The sequence below is a fragment of the Microcaecilia unicolor genome, chromosome 6 (genome assembly GCF_901765095.1).
Source record: "Microcaecilia unicolor chromosome 6, aMicUni1.1, whole genome shotgun sequence".
Classification (NCBI taxonomy): domain Eukaryota; kingdom Metazoa; phylum Chordata; class Amphibia; order Gymnophiona; family Siphonopidae; genus Microcaecilia; species Microcaecilia unicolor.
Window position 1 is genome coordinate 114,808,239 of NC_044036.1, and position 6,618 is coordinate 114,814,856.

The following is a 6,618-nucleotide window of genomic DNA, read 5'->3' on the forward strand; positions in this document are numbered from 1 at the left end:
TATGGTCTTTTGCTAAATGTTCACATATTAGCTAAGAACAAAACTAATGAAAGGGAATGAGATAAAACTAGAGGTGGCTACTTACCCCTGGATTCTATATATGGCGACTAAATTTGTGCATGCAAATCAGCACACATTGCCAATTTGCACATGTAAATTAATTGAGCTAATCAGCGCCAATAATTGGTTGCAATCAATTGGCCTTAATTGGGATTAACATGCACATCATTTCTATAACAATGTGTGCAGAAATTCTATAGTGTATAAATTCAAGGGGATATGGCTGGGGTGTTCCCAGAATTTATGCACATTGTTATGGAATAGACCCAATCAACGCCTTTGATGCCAGCATTTACACCTGCTTTCAGTAGACCTAATTTCCAGCGCCTTAAGTTAGATGCCACTTATGCGCTTAGCCGCTATTTTCTAAAGAGTGCGGAACCTTTATAGAAAGGCGCTCAGTGCTTATTTTTGGTGCTGAGAAATCGGCACCATTTATAGAATCTAGTCCTTGACATGTTAAAAAAAATGTTCACGTTAACGCACGAGAAGCCCGCCTCATCTAGCATTTCTCCGTCCTCTACATTCCCCGCCCCTGCTGCATCTTTTAAAATTTTTTAGTACTTGACTAGCAAGCACCACTACATACCCACTGTTCACAATGGACCTAAGACTCACTCCTATGCTGGTCCTGCCTATATGGAAACAGGAAGTTGTGTCAGAGGAAAGGCTTGGGGCCGGCATGAGCAGTGGGTATGAGTCACTGCTGGTGAAGAACTAAAAGGTTTAGAAATGTACAGAGGGGCCCCTCCGAAGGGACACCACCTTGTAAGTGGTGGAGGGGCTTCCGTGTTTCAATGACTCAGAGGGCTATGCTGAAGGGTTACCCATATCAGACAGGCCTCTGAGGAGAAACCAAAGAGTGTCCCAAACTGGAGGATCCAAGATGGCGTCGAGGGAGGATGTACGTTAGTTGAGTTCCCGTTTTACACCAGAATACCTGAAGAAGTAGGCGCACTCCCCAGAGAATGGGGAAGAAGAAAGGCAAAGCCGTGGTGTTGCCCTCCTCGAACACGGCTGGGGTTCCCACCACTTCTCAGTCTACTTTGGAGAGATTCGGGGTCATAACGTCGGGGATATCTGTTCCTGTTTCGGGGAACAGCAAGGCTTTATTGCCGAATCTCAGTGGAGAGGGAGTGACTTTGAGTCCCCCTGTTTTGCATGACCTCTCCAAGACCCGGAAACAGTAACACTTCGCTATGGAGGTTGACAGTGGAAACGCCCGAAGTGGGTTAGGATTTTCACGCAATCCGAGGAGGTCCTGGCGTAGCATTGACTCCGGATAATAAACCAACTGGGGGATTGGAGAGTCAGCTCTTCCCCCCGAAGATATCTGGAGCAGTTTCTGTGGAGAAATTGGACCTGGTGAAGCCAAACAATGTCACAATGGACACACTATGGGAAGTGCTGCAGAGTGTGAATAACTCTCTTCTTCAGATGTCAAAATTTTTTTAGGAATAAATATGTGATTATATCAATACTTATCTAACAAAGTGGAAGTCCAAGATAAAAAAATAAAGACTTTGATTTCGGAAATGGTTTCTCTATGAAAATCAGTTAATCTGGTAATGAAGGACAATTTATGTTTCTTGTAAAAAATTGGAACTTCTGGAGAACCAATTAAGGAAAAATAACTTGAGAAAGATAAATTTTCCTAAAATACCCTGTATATAGAGTTATATTATTAGTGACTTTTGCCTTTGAATTAGATAGGAACAATGTTTTGAAATTGTATTTCCGACATATGGCTGATAGTTTTTTTTGGGTTCAAAGATAAATATATTTCCTGACATATCAAGGGAATCGCAGACTAGGAGGTGTGAACTCTTGGCTTTTAAGCCAAGAATCATTGCCCTAGGTGGGACCTTCCTAGAGCGATTCCCTTGTGTTTTATTTCCTGACTAGACTTTGAGCCCGTAAAAACGGGCTATTATAGGAAGGGGGGGTTGAAAGGCCCACCCCCACCGCCGAGTTCGCCGCTGCCCCTCCCCCTCTGAGTTTGCGCCCCCCCCCCCCCACCGAGCCGTCACCACCCACCTTCCACCCGGCCGGGCCCTCGCTCCGCTATTGAAACAGCGAGGGTCCGGGAACGCAGCACTGAGCTCTGCTGAGCTGCCGACGTCGGCCTTCGTTCTTCTTCTCTGCCTGTCCCGCCCTCGTGTGATGTAACGTCGTCGAGGGCGGGACAGAGGCAGGGAAGAAGAAGGAAGGGCGATGTCGGCAGCTCAGCAGAGCTCAGTGCTGCGTTCCCGGACCCTCGCTGTTTCAATAGTGGAGCGAGGGTCCAACCAGGTAGAAGGTGGGTGGCGGCGGCGACTCGGGTGGGGGGAGCGTAGACGGCGGTGTCCCTCCCTCAGCAATGCGCAGTACAGACCCTCTGTGTTCCGCCCCCCCGTCATCACGTATTGATGTGGGGGAGGGGCAGAGGTCTCTACTGCACATTTGCGAGTGAGTACGGTCACTCGCCGTTTATATGTTTGATTACTTATTTGTTGAACCCAGGAAATTACAAGAGTTGTGGAGTTAAAAGAACAGATGAAGAACCTCTGCAGCAACTTCCTTTAAGTTACCACTGTACCGGCTGCAATTACCGATCAACCTTCCTCCCTCAGAAAATATGAATTGTAAGATTAACCATTCCATGTTTTTCTTATTTTCTTTGAGATTGTTTTCCTGATCTTGGATCCCCCAATTGTGGACAATAATGTGGACTAACAAAGATGATATTTTTCCTTAATGTTTGTTTTAATTGATATTTTCTCTTTTCTTTCCCATTTATGTATTGGACATAAATGTAATATAAAATGAATAAATAAAATAATTAAAAAAAAAAAAGAAATGTACAGAGGGGTGATGGGGTGAGAGAGTTAAAGGCCTGATTGCCTGGGGGGGGGGGGGGGGTGGTGGTAGTGGAAGGAGAGTTGCTGGATGGGGGGATTATGGGAGTCTTCAGCTAGTGGGGCTTGGGGAAACTCCTGAAGATGTCCTCTCAGCAGAGGAAGAGAAGAGTGGACCAGCTTTGCATCACTGCAAAGTTCTGGAGGCATTAGACGCTCTAGCTGAAAAGAGGACTGCCTGTCTGCAAAAAAGCCTGAAAGTGGGACTTCTGACCATACTGCTGATACTCAGGCCGGTACAGTCTACCATCTTGAAACTGAGATCAAGAGCCCCCTGAAGACAGATGACCAGAGGCTTTCGGCTTATCCCCAGGCAACCGCTGTAGCTGTTTCCCCTAGTTCTTTCACCAAGTTACTGAGATAATCTCCAAATAGCCACTTGCCCTGAAAGGGCAGTTTAATGGGACATGACTGATTCTGCATCTGCTGTCCAATGGCACAACCAGAGTTGCCACTGGCAAAGTAGTCATCTTAGTCACTGCTGTAACCAGAGTCCACCCTGAAAAGCCGTAATTTATTTTTCTCCTGCAGAATTAATAGGTAGAGGCGAGTCATGACTCTTCCCACTCTCAGCCCCAAGTCCGGTGAGACCCATTCCGCTGTAATCAGGTCCAGAATGTCTAGATGCATCGGGAAGGCCTTAGAAAGACATCTAAACCCCTTCATGATCAATGAAGATGGATTTCCGAATGCCAAAGCAGAAGGCTCCTCAATGGAAAGCACTTGCCAGTGCCTCAGAAATAAGAATAATGAGCTCCTCTTTATGAAACAATCTTAGTACTTTCAGCTCATCTCCCTTGTTTAATGGCTCCTTCAACAATGGCTCCTCTGAATGGAATGAGACCTCATCAGATAAGGGAGAAGCAGAGATAGCCTCATCTGCCCACTCCTGGAGATCTAAACAAGATTTCTTAGGAGCTGGAGAGGCAGCGGAGTGAGAAACTGAAGCACCCTGCAGTAAATCTGTCTCTGCTTCAGTGGATGCTCTGTAGGGCCCCGAATCTGTAAAATGTGTTCCACGCATGATCAGAAGCTGCTCCTCACTGCCAGTTGGCCCCCAACAAAATAGCACCTGCTCCCGTGCGCTCCTGCATCAAATTGCACACTGGCCCTGCTAGAGAGCTCAAAGACCCTGGCATATTGAAATGCTGCACCAAATCTGAAAATGTGCTGCTGCCATTTCTTCTGCATCCCCCAGTATTCCCAGCTTGCAAGCATTGCAATGTCTCGACACCGGCCGGCAGGTCCCATACTGGGCACACTGCTTAACTATTTCTGCAGGAGTCAGCATTCTCTTCAGTTGTCACAAACACAGCACAACATATCCCCCCAAGCAGTGAGTCAGGATCCCTTCTTTGCACCAAGTAGAACCTGCAGTCCTGAATCAGACTTTAGTCAGACTTACCACTGCTGGCTGTTTCTTCAATCTGACCTTCCCCACAAGTCTTACCACAGATCAGAAAGGCTCAGGGCCAATACTCTGTCCCATTCTCTCCAGCAAACCTCTTTCCTTCTCCTTTTTTTTTTAAGGTTATTGTGCTGAAAAAGGCTCAAGCCACTTACAAAGCTCAACTGGACCAAGAGCAAAGCACTCAGAACCAGAGGCTGAAAAGTGTGTCTATCCACCTGCTGGAGATAGAAAATACTGAGGAGCTGGACTGGATGCCAAGAGACATATGTCGCAACTTAAAACTGAGTTCTCTATCTCCACCTGCTGAATCATGGACACAACAATCCCACAGGTTCTGGAATAGTGGGAAGCTACATAAAAACATAAGTGTTGCCATACTGGGACAGACCGAAGGCCCATCAAGTCCAGCATCCTGTTTCCAACAGTTGCCAATCCAGGTTACAACTGGCAAGATCCCAAAACAGTGCAATACATTTTATGCTGCTTATCCTAGAAATAACCAGTGGATTTTCCCCTAGTCCATTTTAATAATGGCTTATGGTGCTAACCAATCAATTAAGGAAATCCCTACCCTGTGATCTACCCTGGGGAGCTCAGGATAGCTGCTCACAGGTTATCAAATATAACTGTTCACAGGGCCTCAGCAAAGAGATCCTTCTCTCTTTTCTCCCTGGCTAAGACTAAAAGAAAAAAGAAAAATTACTTCACAGCTTAAGCTAACAGTTTTTTGGTGGGAAGAAGAAACTGACAGTTCAACAACTTTACAAACAACAGTCACCACCTGCTGGCCAAAACAAAGGAAATGCACATCATAAACAATAGCTGTATAATTTACAAGCAGAAAAATTCTCCGTTTTCCAACAAGCTTGATTTCTGATAGGGTTATTTAATTGCACTACTATTAATTTTCTGCACAATTAAAAATTTTAATCATGATTTATCAATAGTTGGGATAGGCACCATACCTCCAACCTTCCCCCCCAGCAGTCCTCTTTCCCTCTGGGCCATAGGCTTGCTCTACTAGCCCCAAAGGCCTTTCTGCAGCCATGTCCTGGCCTTGCAGAAACGGAAGTTCCATTAGAGGAGCCAGGATGGCTTTCAGGGCCAGCAGAGGAAGCCTGCTTGCCTTACAGACACTGCCCACAACTCAGGCAACTTTAGAAAATGGCAAAGGAGGGAAGGGAGAGAGATGCCAGCCTGCTGGGGGGGGGGGGAAGAGGTCAGCAAGGGTGTAGCCAGACAGCTGGTCTTACATGGGCCTAAGCCCAAAGTGGGTGGGCACAGAATTTGCAACCCTGACCTCACTCTCTGCCTCTCCCCCCAATCCCAAAATATGAAATACCTGAGCTGGTGGAGGATCCCCAAACCCTGCCAGCTGAAGATTTCCTCCTCTTCCAAACAACAGCACTTACCTTGAGCTGCCGCTGCCAAGCTGTGCATGCTCAGCGCTTGCATGAAAACTGAGCAAGTGTAGGGGCCAGTGTTGGAATAAGCTTGAGGGAAATGCTGCCAGCTGCTGTTTTGAAGAGTGGTGGCTGCCTGAGGAGGAGGGGTGGGGTTTAGTGATCCCCATCAGCCAAAGCAGGAGTGCCACAATTTTGGGAGGGCCTGAATCCCAATTGGGTACACTGACCCACCCATGGCAATGCCACTGGAGGTTAGAGGTAAAGTTAAGATCAATTTCTTTAAATATGTGTGACAGCATTCTGCAATGCTTACATCTCCTACATATATATATATTTTGTGTGCGAACATAGCAAAAGGCAGAACCAAACATGTGGTAGCTCAGAGCCACAATGACTTTATATACAGCAGTGGTAAGCTTGGCACTGTGTAAGGCCTCTAATACCGCCAACACACACATATCCTATTATTTCCAGCAGGTCCTTTATCCTGCACAGTATCTGCTCCAGAGATAAGTCAGTCCCATTAGGAGTCCAAACCTCATGTCTTAGGTAGGGCAGCCACCTCAGTGCCCGCCACACAGAATGCATAAGAGTTGCAGGAACTGCTGAAGAGGTTAAGGCCTAAAGGTACCATGATGTGATGAGTAAAGGTATGGTGGTGTGGGAGGCAACAATACTAGAACTGGCCCTGGTATATGCAACATATTAGGAAGAGCCCAAAAAAGTAAAATTAGCTTGGTTTCAGAGGTGCTGGAAAATGATTAAGTATAACTCCCTTAAAATGATGGTATTTTGAAGGACATACAGGAAGATGTCCACATATTCATTTTAAAGCACAGGAAAT